This window comes from Schistocerca cancellata, chromosome 9 (genome assembly GCF_023864275.1).
Source record: "Schistocerca cancellata isolate TAMUIC-IGC-003103 chromosome 9, iqSchCanc2.1, whole genome shotgun sequence".
Taxonomy (NCBI): Eukaryota; Metazoa; Arthropoda; class Insecta; order Orthoptera; family Acrididae; genus Schistocerca; species Schistocerca cancellata.
The window spans coordinates 345,129,996-345,144,695 of NC_064634.1; the positions used below are offsets into that span (position 1 = coordinate 345,129,996).

At 38.6% G+C, this 14,700-nt stretch overlaps 1 protein-coding gene across 1 annotated transcript in view; it reads right to left on the bottom strand.

Moving 5' to 3' along the window:
- LOC126101049 (lebercilin) overlaps positions 1–14,700 on the bottom strand; it is a 179,358-nt gene that overhangs the window by 34,619 nt on the left and 130,039 nt on the right. The gene's annotated exons all lie outside the window — the stretch shown is intronic.

The window sequence follows — 14,700 nt, forward strand, 5'->3', positions numbered from 1 at the left end:
TTATTTCAAATGTGATATTCTGAAAGTGTGTACATGTATGATGTGTGAATGTAAGACAGATGGACATTTAAATCTAATGGATATAGAAACATTACACAATGACAAAAAGAAATCAACATGGAAGTCTTACCTTTAAATATTACTTGTAAAGGTATAGCTCTAGGGAGCCTACCTCAATATTTCTTTTCCCCTTTATTATTTTATTTTATTTATTATATTTAGTATCAAATGCCAATATCTTCAAATAATATATCTGAACATAAATGTTTCAATGCATTTTTATACAGCTTTGCTTTAAGAAAACCTGCTTTTGATTGTTGGAACTGAACAATCAAGTGATGGGACAGGGACAAGAAGAATGTTAATTGTTGATGCGATAGTGTGGTTGATGTGTCAGTTTCTGTGCCTAGTGCACTGTAATATGTGAACTGCAGAAAGACAGTGAAACAGCGCATGCAGATGATATCAGTTTTGAACATTTTGAGAACTGTGCTCTGATGTGAAATGTTGTTGTTGTTGTTGTTGTTGCTGTTGATGGTGGTGGTTGGTATTTCTGGGTGATAAACAGTAAGGGCATCACCACTCTTTGAATTAGCCTTGAACTGGTCATATCAATCAATAAAACGAAACTGTTCTGCAGGTGCCATGGAGTAGGATATTGCATAGATAAATATACTTCGTAAATAAGTTAGTGACACATATTTCAAAATGTGCACACTCTGGAACTGCAGTCCCACAACAGCTGCAAAAGCACAGGAAGCTCATTATTACCTAAACAGACATATAATGGATCCAGAGATGTTATTTTCAACAGACATCAAGACTACCGCATAAAATCTCCCTCTCAATTCAAAATGTAATTTAGTACCCATTTTTCCTTTAAAATACAATGTTATCCCAGTTGTAATATTCTAATTTGTTGATCTATGTTAGCATTGTCATTGCAACAGTACCAGCACATAAATGTAGTGTTTGCTCCTTCATTCCTTCCTACAATTTTTCTACTATTTAGTGAAATAATAGTCACTCACACTCTCAATCATCAGTGGACTTGCCATGTTTTGCAGATTTTGAGTTCACATGTAACAAATATATAACTCAATGAAGGGAGCAAAGTTGCAACCTGTCATGTGTGCTTTGTTCTGATTGGCTGAGAACCATAGCTCATATGGTATTCATATTTTACAGCTAATGTACATATGTTTGAAGCTGGTTTGTTTATAATATTAGACAAATTGCACGAGTTGAGTGCATCAGTGTATTTTGAGTGAGTACATTTCAGGGTAAATGCATACTCATTATTTCACATCATTGGTACTATATATGTGTGGCAGAGAATGATGTTTAGTTTTACTGATCCTGGTTTTTGCATGTATAGTAAAGGCGCAAGCCGATTAGATGAGTACAGTTTTTATCCGTGTTAAAACTGTAAGGATGAAATTAGCAAACTAAATGAGTGCATAACTAGTTTACAGTACTTTAAAAACAAATATTTCGAAATCACAGCTCAAAAAAATTGAACTGGACAAGCTGAAACTTTTGTATGATAGTGCAACCGTTATGGAAAAGTAGACGAATATGATTTACAATAGCAGCAAGAAAAAAGTGCTAAATAAAAAAACTGTGAAGGTAACATAAGCTTTCTACACAAAAAACTTTTTCAAGCACTTTCTACTGATGACTGGAAGTGAAGGCCTTGGTAGTTTTCATGAACGAGGTGAAGAGGAAATGGACAATATAAATAAAACACAAGAAGTCAATTTATCGATGCTGACAAATAAGAAACTAGTGTAAAAGTGGACAGTGCAAATGTGCTGACCTAAAGATGTGCTGAAGTGTTTAGTGAAATGACGCAACACGATTTCCTGACTGTAAAATCCAATACCAAACTGTTTGTGCTGTCAGACAGCCATGGTCATGGTCTTGCAAATAAGCTAAATGAAGAATGTAATATATATTCGTGTTGTATACTGAAACCGGGAGCTGCACTTGGTGAAATTAAAACAATGATTGCATCTATAGAGGTAAAACATCTGCACAATTAAGATTTTGCTGACCTAAAGATGTGCTGAAGTGTTTAGTGAAACGATGCAACACGATTTCCTGACTGTAAAATCCAATACCAAACTGTTTGTGCTGTCAGACAGCCATGGTCATGGTCTTGCAAATAAGCTAAACAAAGAAAGTAATATATATTCGTGTGGTATAATGAAACCAGGAGCCGCATTTGGTGAAATTAAAATGATGATTGCATCTATAGAGGTAAAACATCTGCACAATTAAGATTTTGTCGTACTTTTAGGAGGTTCTAATGACGTATGCAAAAACGAAATAATGAGTGCTACATACAATCTTAAACAGTTTCTGAAAAATCTCAAATATACAAGTGTCATAATTGTGAATATTTTGCATCGCCATGATCTTATGAGGCAATTGTGTGTTAATAAGGAGACACGGAACGACGATAATCAGTTTGCTAAAATCTGCAGGAATTTTAAAAATTTGTGTTGATGTGAGTAATATAGGATATAAATTCCACACACAACATGGAGTACACCTGAACAGCTTGGATAAAGAATATCTGGCGAACCTGAAACCTTTTATATATTTAAAAAAAAAACTGTGAGGAGTCAGCAGAAAAAAACAGTGGATAGTGAAGTGAATGACAAGGAAACTGTAGCTCCTCATCATTCCAATGATTTTTTGGAGGAAGACAGGAAAAGCAAGAAGGCTCCAAGGTATGAAATGCTCAGTGTTTCTGAGATCTCCACCAAAATATCCAGTCATAAGAAATAAAGTGCAACAGTTTAAAGTTGAAGTGCAGACTATTGATTGCTAACTTGTCTGCATAACAGAACATTGGTGTAGGGGATCTGCAATTACACATGTAGCTCTAAGCTCACATGATCTAGCATGCCTTAAACATCAAGACATTGAACCCAGATAGACTCTGCAACACATTTTTGAACATTATGTACAGCTATAGAATATCACTGTTGATTAACACAATCACAAGGGTAACTCAGCATTCAGAATCAGTCATTGACCATATACTAATTGACTTAGAGAAAGAAAATTGTGATGTTGCATGTAACCTGGGCCTTTCAGATCATTCCAGTCATTTCTTAAAATTAAACATAGCTGTAAAAAACAAATAACTACAACACTCATGTATAGAAGGGTCTTCTCTAAGCAAAAAAGGCTTGAATTTATCATGCAAATGAACAATGAGACCTGGGAAGATGTGTATGTGGAGACTAGTACAGATAGAAAGTTTTCGAAGTTTCTATTAACATTTAAATTCATGTTCAAATAAGTGTTCCCAAAAGTACTACAAGTCACTAAAACACAAAACAAAAGTAACTGGGTGGTCAATGGGATGAGAAAATCCACTGTAACACTCAAAACATTTCTGCAACATAAAAAACAACCAAAATGTCCCTGCATTTCAAAAACACTACCAAACATACAAAAACATTTATAGAAAAGTTGTAGCAACAGCAAAAAGGCCTCAAAATGATAAAATTATAGAAAAGGCATAAAAAAATAAAAGCAGCCTCGAATGTCACCAAACAGGAGAAAACTAGAAAAGAACAAAATAAGTAAACATACAATTACAGCACAATGGTACCACAATACATGATCCAATACAAACTGCAAATTTGTAAATCAATATTACAGCAACATAGCTACCAAGCTACAAGCAATGTTGTTCAGAACCTAAACAAATAAAACCTCAGCAAGTATAGATGAAGTGCCTGTATGCTTGCTGAAGGACTGTATAGACAGTACCAAAGACCCTTTAGTGCAATCATAAATGAATCATTCACTACAGGTTGCTTCCCAGAGGCACTAGTGATGCAAAGGTTCTGCCCCTATATAACAGACACCGAAAACATAGAAAATTATACGCCCAACTCTTTACTGTCATCATTTTAAAAAATAATGGAAACAATAAAATCTTCTGTGTGAAGAAGACAATTAGCTACAGCTCATTTTACAAATGTTTTTCTGGAAGTACTAGATAAAAGATATCGTATTACAGGCATCTTCCTTGACTTCAGCAAAGCCTTTGATACAGTAGAACACACAATTCTGTTACATAAACTAGAAGCTCTAGGTATAAAAGAGGTAGCAAATAAATGATTTTGTTCATACATTTAAAAAAAAAAAAAAAAAAAAAAAAAAAAAAGGAGTGCAATGTGTAGAGATTTATCAAACAAATGCCAATTATTAATACTGGAGCCCCCACAGAAATGTGCTTGACTCAGTACTCTTCTTGACCTATATCAATGATTTTCCCCTGAGTGTCAAACACAGTGAAACAGTACTGTTTGCTGATGACAATAACATTCTAACCAGTGAAACATCACCAAGTGTACTACAGGACAAAGCTGAAGAAACACTCATGCCTCTATGTAGATGGGTAGACAACAATAAATAAATCTTAAATGTGAAAAAATTGGTTTCCACATAAGCAAAAAACCCAAAAATAACTCTTTAAAAGTGAATGATAAGCCCATTGAATATATATCACAAACATAATTTCTAGGGAAGCATGTTGCCGCACAACTAAAATGGACTGAGAATGTTACTGTCCTTGGGAAATGAATATGCTTCAGTATGCTTTAGACTGAGAACAAAAAATTCTGTGTGCAGTTACTCATGCAACAGATCAACATCTTTTGCATACGTTTATTCTGTGATGAGTTATGGAATAATGTTCTGGGGAACAAATGAGCAGAACAGCCAAACAATCCTTAAGCTACAAAAAAGGCCTGGACAAATGATGACAAAAAGTAGCATGAGAACTCACAGCACTGAGTTGCTTAAATCTACAGGTATTTTGACTGTTCCATGTGAGTACATTTTGCAAACAGTGATCCACGTTAAAAAAAAGACATTGATCAGTACCCAACGAACGGGTCTCTATATGAACATGGAACCAGATCCAGCCATCTCAATAGAAAAAACGAACAAAAACCCAATATAATGTGCTACACAATGGAATTAAACTACACAATAAACTTCCACAAGAATCAGAGACAAAAGTGAAATACATGCCTTCAGGAATACCCTAAAAAATATTCGTTAGAAAAGTGTCTTTATACTGTAGAGGATTACCTAAAATTGTGTATAAATTTTGCTGACAATTGTGCTAATGATTAATTACTGCCATTAAGAGACATTTTACACTACACTACGTTCAATAGAACTGTGAAATACAATGTCCAAATCTATAACTCAGTAAGACAAGAAATTTATATATCTATTTCTGTGTGTACTTGTGTATGTTTATGTATCTCTGCATCTGTATTTCATGTATTTATTTGTTGACAACATCTATGCAATTTACACTGCCTGCAGATGGATAAATATATAAATAAAGGAATTTAATGTGAACGTGTGGCATGGAAAAGAATGTTGGGAAACTGATACCTGGTGCCCCTCCCACCCACGCAAAAAAAAGGGGGTGGGGGGGTACGAAACCAGATGGTGGCAGGGGTGGGGGTGGAGGTGAGGGTGGGAACAAGGGCAATGTTAGTCACATTCTGTAAATAAACTTTAAAACTAATATTTCCTCTGTAAATTTAGGTATAGATATCGCAAAATATTTTCGGAAACTATGAGCTGTCTTCAAAGTTCTTTCCCATAGCTGGTAACGTGGCATTCTATATGAACAGATCGTTTGAATTATAATGCTTTTGATTTTTCCGCAATATCTGAACTGGCCTTGCAACATATATCTCCTTGTATTGGTGAAAGCAGCATTTGGAAGTTATTAATGGTGTTGAATTTTTTATTATATATATACTCTGTCACCTCATTTTGCGCAACAGCTCCTGACACCAATGGTGACGATAGCCATCAAAAGCTAGAGAATTTTATTCGAACTGTTGCAGTTTGAAAACTATTTTATTAAGAGCACCATGTTCATAGAGAGATAATCAGCAGCCTCATTATGTCAATAGTCTTCTGAGAAAAAATTTCAATGGGTTTTGTATGTTTAGATAGTTCACATGACAGTGATTTCCATGGGTCCTAGTTTTGGTATCATTATTGTATATGAAATACTGTAACAATTTTTCTTTTTCCATTGGTTATTGGGGAGGGGGAGGGGCACATCTCCTATAAAGAGACAATACTCCAAAAACCAAGGTTGGTGGGGTGCGCAGGCAATGGAACTGGTCCTCCTCTACCTATCCATCTGTCATGTTAGATACCAGCCAGGGCATCTCAAACACTGAGATTGAAATGTGACAGAGCTCCATCTTCTTATTTGCAGAGGCATATCTTCTAGTTCGTTTTGGAGGGTGTCCTGAATAAAGTCCCTGCAGGCAGCACATGTGATACAAACTGAGCTAAGTATCTAAAGAATTTGAAATATTTCTATATGTGATGTTTGAAGTGAAGTGTTCACTCAGTTTTCCATTAATTACATAAATGAAAAAGTTTCAAATCTCATAAAGTACACTTTGTATGCCCTACAAATTTTATGGAAGAATATTGCATACTCATGAAGGAAAGTGCACCTACAACACGTGCAAATAAAAGTTTGTGTAAAAGTTGAGAAACTGTTATATGCAAAACTAAAATTTCTATTAATTTTTACAGTTTCCACAATATATTAGAAGGTATCCCACTACTTTTGTCACCACAGTGTATGTCTGCATACACTTCATATTACATGAACTGGTATTTCATCATATCACAATGCTACTACCCGTGAGCTACATGCAGTTACATGTTTGATGAATATTAACAACAAAAACTCCTGTCCACTGCTCACATTTACCTGCCTGGTTTTTGGAGAGGGGTAGATTGCGAGGTCCTGATGACTATGAACTAACATTATCAAAATGGTAATCTCTGTATGATGTTCATGAGTTTGTGGCATTAATATCCATTACAAGTGAGTCGCTAGTACACAAAAGGCAACTTCCTCTTACCTGCATGCTTGGAGTTGTTAGAATGGTTTTTCTATATCAAAAGGGACAGTCCTGCCTTTGGCGTCATTTTCATGCCATAGGTGCACTTATTCCCAGGAAAGGTGAAGATGATTATGATGAGGCTGAGGCTGAGCAAGGCATGTCAGGTTAATAACAAATACTCTGTTCCAAGTTACATGTTTTGGACACTTCAAGTTCAAATTTATAATTTTCTATTTCACTTAAGATTTACTAAGATAACTGGTTGAATGATTACTGCTGTACATAATTTCTTTAGTCTACAGGAGGAGGAGGAGACTTGTAGAAACAGGGAAGTTGTTTGGGTCCTGGAAAAAAGTAAGAACAAATGAGGCAATACTGACCCTGCGACTTATAAGATATATTGGAAAAAAATTTATAGCAGCTGTAGATCTATAGAAAAGTTTTTGACAATGCTGACTGGATACATACTTTGGATAACTGAATGTAAAAAGGATAAAATACAGCAGCAAAAGGTTATCTATAGCTTGTACAGAAACCAGTCTGCAATTGTACGGCTCTAGGGACATAAAAGGGAGACAGCTGTTGAAAAGGGAATGAGACATGGCTGTAGCCTATTCCCAATTGTTATTCACTCTGCATTTTGAACAAGCAGTAAGGGCAACCAAACAGAAATAACTTCAAGGCAATGGAATAAAACTTTTAGGTTTGCGATCACTGAGGGCAAAGTGTTCGTACGATCAGTTACACGGAATGATAGTCTCTTGAAAAGAGGTTAAGATGAACACCAACAACAGGCTTCTTTAAAAAAAAAAAAACAGGGGGTAATCGAGTGGAGTAAAATTAAACCAGGTGATGCTGAGAGAGCTAGATTTGGAAATGAGACACTAAAACTAATATTAGTTTTGCTATTTGTGACAAAAAATAACTGGCAGTGGCAGAAGAAGATAAGATATAAAATGCAGGCTGCCAATAGCAAGAAAACTGTTTCTAAGAGAGATAAAGACTTGAGACAAATTTTGTATGGAAATTAACAAAATATTTTCTGACCAGCATAAGCAATTCTGCATAGCTGAAAAACCACTGAAGACAGGAGCCCGATGCCAGGGGGTGATGTCACAGTTGTGTATGCAGAGTTTTTTGGTGTTATGTCATACTATGTACACAAATATGATGGAAGCTGACGGAGTTTCACACTTAACCCTTTTGGTACTATGAATGAGTACATATATACGCAGCACCATAACCTTCCTCAGATGCTCTGGATGTGTCACAGAGCACAGCTGGTACTTTCGGACAGCGCTAATGAATATTTATATGCCTTGTTCCATTAGCCCTCTCACTACTGTGAACATGTTTTAAGTTAGCTGAGTGACAGGTTCCCATGTGCTCTAGGTGTGTACCACACAAAGCTGTATTTTAGTTCCTTTTTTCCAGTACCTTTTCAGAGTTCCAGCAGAATATTTTAAGTATGTATCTACGTTTCCTGCTGTGCTCCCTTGTTGTAGATTTCGATTCCGTTTTGCATGTTTTCATCACTTAACTTCGAGTCCTTCTCCTTTATAAGAGAAATGTCACATCATTGTAGCTGCACAGGTAAAAGAGATCCTGAAGATGCTTCCTAGAAATTAACATTAGTGCAAATTCTCTCATGTAACTGGAAGTAGTAATTCCCAGCCCCGTACATCAGCTCGGACAGCACACCAGTTTGATGTTAATGATTCAAGAATTCTGTCATTTTTATGGTATCTCTGTCAGGAGACCTGTTGCAAGTTACAGCAGACAAAACAAATCCATATCATGTACACACCACGGCAAATACTCCACTATCTGTGCATTCTCTACTGTCAATACGGAAAGACTGGATTTGAGAAACTTTACTGTTTTGTTGCTATTTGTTTTGAAATGGCTCAAACACTCAAGTTTTCAGTGGAATTATGTTGGTCTGAAAATGTTTTATTTTACTTTTGTGAGTGTTACACTTTTATGACAACTCTGCGAGTACTGGAAGTGACTCTTTTAAATTAGGAATAATGTTGATGAAGTTCATAGTTTCGCAGTACCTTTACTCCACATTGCAAGCTTTGCAGCGGCAAAAGTCTCTTGTTGTTCAAACGTCAATTATCTTTTAAATAATTTATTCTATCCAAGTGAAACAGCACATCTGCGATGTGTGACTGTTGGACTGGATATGTGTTGGATTTCACTGTATATACATGAGCAATAACAGAACTGAGTTCCACAATTTAGGGACAACACTTACGAGACGTTATATGGATCAAGGACATATCCTGCATGTCAACAACTGATATTCCAAACTAGACCTGTTTCTCTGCGTTCACAGCCCGAGAACAACCACATTTGGTGCTGTTCATAAGAATAGGCACACCATACCAAATCTGAAAAGGAAACTGACATGAGGAGAAACTGAGTTAAAGTCAACTGACACGATGCTTGCTATCAAGTAGTGTAATACAATAAGACGTATGGATGTTGGTCAACTGTAACACAACAGAAATGATTGGAACAGGAAAGACTGACAGAAATACCGGTGAAAAAAAATCAAGAAACCCCAATGTACTGTAGATTACAACTCGAATATGGGAGGAGCTACCCATTGTGACACACCACTGAGCTCAGTAGGACCAGTGCACAAGACTTTCGTATAAAAAATGTCCCCCCCCCCCCCCCCACACACACACACACATTCTGGATTAGTGAATTTAAAATGCTAGTACTCTGCACATCAGTTACAGGGCAAAAAATGGCAATCACAGTGTTTCATGTATCTCTTATCAGAAAAATTTAGAAAAAAATATGCAACAGACCAAATAAAAGCTGGCCGAGAAAAGCACACCAATGATAAGAATCTTTTACACTTTACAAGGAGGCATTTTCTAGATGTTATTGTGAGTGAAGATTCAAAGAAAAGCATGTTAATGAACAGGTGCACATTTCACATGAAAGAAAAAGTGCGCGAGGAAACCAGACACCAATGCAAAACTTGTGGCATACCATTAGGTGTTGTACCTCATTTTGAGACTTCTCACAAGAAGTATTACTAACCTCAGGAACTGAACCGGATAGTTGAAATTAATTGACACTTTTGAATAAATTATTTTAAAAAAAGCACACACACACACACACACACACACACACACACACACAAATAAGATTGCTCAAATATTAAAGCTTTTGAACAATGTACTATTTCTGTGGTAGAAAGCATACACAAACATTCACAAAAGTACAACTCACACTCACAGAGCCATTGTTACAGGGCATTAGAGCCCAACTGCAAGTGCATATGCTTCTGATGGACCAGCAACCTACTGGGTTGGGTGGTGGGATAAGGAGGCAGCATGTAGTGGGGATGGGGAGGGATAGCAGGGTACAGGTGGAGGATGATGCTAGTGTTACCTGGTAGGGTGTGCAGGGACTTTGAGGGGACAGGATAAGGCTGTTAGGTGCAGTGTTGGAAGGCTGTGATAGGGAGCAGGGGGATGGGCGAAAGGAGAGGAGAGAAGCACAGATGGAGAAAGGACTTCTAGGTGCATTGTTGGGGTAGAAGACGTATGTAGTACTGGACTGGGAGCAGGGAAGGGGATAAAGAAGTGTGAGACAGCAACTAGTGAAGGTTTAGACCAAAGGGGTTATGGGAAAGAAGGATATGTTGTAGTGAGAATTCTCACCTGCGCAATTCAGAAAAGCTAGTGTTGGTAGAAAGAATCCACATGGCATAGGCTGTAAAGCAATCATAAAAGTAAATAACATCATGCTGGTTGGCATGTTCAGCAACTGGGTGGTCCTGCTGTCCTTGGCCATAGTTTCTGTGTTACTCAGAGGAGCTGTTGTTGATAGGAAGGATCCAGATGGCACAAGATGTGAAGCAATCATTAAAGTAAAGAGCATCATGTTGGGCTGCCTGTTCAGCAACTGCTGTCTCCGGGCCAGTTTGGCAAGGACCATTCATGAGAACAGACAGTTTGTTTGTTGTCATGCCCATGAAGCAAGTGGCACAGTGGTTGCAGCTTACTTGATAGTTGGTTTCGCAAGTGGCCCTGCCTTTGATGGGGTAGCATATCCCTGTGACAGGACTGGAGCAGGTTGTAGAGAGAGGATGTGAGGGACAGGTCTTGCAAGTAGGTCTATTGCAGAGGTAAGAACCGTGAGGCAAGGGGTTTGGGAGAGGGGTGGAGAAGAGATGGCCAAGGATATTGCTTAGGTTCAGAGTTGGGAGGTTGGGCGAATGACACTGTGGGAGGGGTGACAAGGATAGTTGGTAGTTTAATCCTCATTTGAGGATATGACGACAAGTTGTCGAAATCCTGGAGGAGAGTGTGATTCAGTGGTTCTGAGTCATGAGAGGAGTGCTCATTTGTGGCCAATCAGTGGACTGTGGGAGGTGGTAGTGTTCTGGACAGAAAAGGCATGGGAGATCTGTTTCTGGACAAGATTGGGATGGTAATTTTGGTCTGTGAAGACTTTCGTGAGATCAGTGGCATACTTGGAGAGGAATTGCTTGTCACTGCAGGTGTGACATCTATGGGTGGGCTGTATGGAAGGGACTTCTTGGTGTGGAATGGGTGGCAACTGTCAAAGTGGAGGTATTGTTGGCAGTTGGTAGGCTTCATTCTGGATTAGTGCATTTAAAATGCTAGTACTCTGCACATCAGTTACAGGGCAAAAAATGGCAATCACAGTGTTTCATGTATCTCTTATCAGAAAAATTTAGAAAAAAATATGCAACAGACCAAAGAAAAGCTGGCCGAGAAAAGCACACCAATGATAAGAATCTTTTACACTTTACAAGGAGGCATTTTCTAGATGTTATTGTGAGTGAAGATTCAAAGAAAAGCATGTTAATGAACAGGTGCACATTTCACATGAAAGAAAAAGTGCGCGAGGAAACCAGACACCAATGCAAAACTTGTGGCATACCATTAGGTGTTGTACCTCATTTTGAGACTTCTCACAAGAAGTATTACTAACCTCAGGAACTGAACCGGATAGTTGAAATTGACACTTTTGAATAAATTATTTTAAAAAAAGCACACACACACACACACACACACACACACACACACACACACAAATAAGATTGCTGTGGGAGGGGTGACAAGGATAGTTGGTAGTTTAATCCTCATTTCAGGATATGACGACAAGTTGTCGAAATCCTGGAGGAGAGTGTGATTCAGTTGCTCCAGACCTAGGTGGTTTTGAGTCATGAGAGGAGTGCTCATTTGTGGCCAATCAGTGGACTGTGGGAGGTGGTAGTGTTCTGGACAGAAAAGGCATGGGAGATCTGTTTCTGGACAAGATTGGGATGGTAATTTTGGTCTGTGAAGACTTTCGTGAGATCAGTGGCATACTTGGAGATGAATTGCTTGTCACTGCAGGTGTGACATCTATGGGTGGGCTGTATGGAAGGGACTTCTTGGTGTGGAATGGGTGGCAACTGTCAAAGTGGAGGTATTGTTGGCAGTTGGTAGGCTTGATGTGGAGGGAGGTGCTGATGTAACCATCTTTGAGGTGGAGGTCAACATCGAGGAAGGCGACTTGTTGGGGTGAGAAGGAACAGGTGAAGTGAAGGGTAGAAAAAGTGTTACATTCTGGAGGAATATGGACGGGACATCCTCACCCTTGATCCACATCATGAATCTGGTCAGATCACAAATCATGATTTGGACTGAGGGTGGGGACACCCTACTCACATTCCTCCAAACCCTCAACACCTCCTTCTCCCTATTTTGCTTGAACTGTTAATTCTCAACCCAACATGCCATCTTCATCTCCTTCAGTGTTGATCCCCACCTCACTGATGGTTACATTAGTATCTCTGTCCACATAAAACCTATCAACCAACAACAATACCTCCATTCCGATAACTACCATCCATTTCATACCAAGAAGTCCCTAGCCCTCGTGGTCGTAGCATCTGTAGTGACAAGCAGTCCCTCTCCAAATTTGCCAAGGGTATCACGGAGGCCTTCACAGACTGATATTACACTCCAAACATTGTCCAGAAACAGATCTCTCATGTCTGGTCTTTCCAGTTACCTATCTCCACCCACATACCCACTGTCCAGCCACAAAGAAATGCTTCTCTCGTGACACAGTACCACCACGGGCTGGAGAAACTGAATCACATTTTCCAACAGTGTTTTGACTACCTGTCACTGTGTCCTGAAATGGCAAATATCATCCACACTACCCTCAAATCGTGATATCCCACCACTCCCTTAATCCTACACTGCTGTGGTTCAGCTAACACCATTCTGGCAGAGTCATAGGTGTCAGAGTCATAGTGATAGAGACAGTATGGCTCTGCCAGAACTGTTGCCTAGTTTACATAATATTTTAAATATGCATAATGATATTGTGCTGATTTTACGACAATCCCACCATGGCTTTATTATATTAGGACATGTTATAAAACAGATCTGAAGACGGTCATTGCTGACTGCAACTGGAAGTCTACGGACCAGAAGTTTTGTGATCATTGGTAGAAATAAAAGAAATTCATTCTACACTTCCTGGATCACTGTTTTAATCTGTGACCATGTTGTGACTTGTGTACAGTGTTTAGCTCACAATCTACATTAAAAATGTTTGGCACTGTACCAGAAGGTCTACGTGTGTAATGCAGCCTGCAGGAAGCTGTCCCCTGTGGAAGGGCATCAGTGCAGATAGTTGGCTTAGATGTTAATGACACAGTGCTCGGCACAGCCTGTGGCAAGCACATCAGTAGCAGTGAATGTTTAAGGAACAGTTTGGCAGAGGTTGTCTTTCAAGTGCTTCTTTTGAAGAATGTCACATAAAAAGAGACTTCATTAAATTGAGGCAATACCAAAACAAATTTCAACTGGGTCCAAATGTCATACTGATGACAGTCATGGCAGATGATCATTAATACAGTAAATTGTAAATGAAGTGATATGAGGTTTTATGATGTCTGCTAACGTCAAACTCAGCCATGAGAAGGTATCATGGCTAATTCCAGAAGAGGTGATTGGTCACCTGTCCTCTTTGCTTTTGAACATTCTTTCCATCACCTCATATGAAACCATGCTTTACTTATATCTTCTTTAACTGTCACTTTGGCTGGGAGACCACATTTGTTCTCTACATTCCTCCACCAATCGTTTCTATTTGTAGCTGTAATGATAGATTTTCCTTTTCTTAGGCCTACTGCCTTGTATCCCTGTTGATATCATCCTTCCATCTTGCCCATGGCCTTCTTCGACCCCTTCTGTCCCCCTGAAAATGCTTCTCATGGTAGTCTTTCATCTTCCACCCTAGTTAGGTGTCTTGCTCACATCAGTCTTCTTTTCTTCAGCTTCTGGCCAATATCAGCTTGTGGCAGTTCCTGGTTTTTTAATACCCTCCATTCTTTAGACTTTGAGTTCCTCCCGGTGCTAGACATTTACCTTAATATTTTTAACTCTAAAACTAACAGTTTTTGTCTATCTGTTTTCCTTAGCCTCTGTAGCTGACTGGCGAGTGAGGTATGCCATGCAGAGGACCAGGGTTCCATTCCCACTATTGCTAGGTTTTTTTCTCTTGTGGTAGGACTGGCACGGGGTGCACCCAGCCTCATGATGCCAATTGAGGAGCTACCAGACCAAGTAGTAATGATTCCAGGGAGGATTACACTGGTATAATCTAGTTTAAAACTTCTCAAACTTGCTCTAGTGCGTAGCATGTTCTGCAAGCCAAAATATGTTCTCTTTGCCACTGCAGTACATTCCTGAATCTCAATTTCCATTCT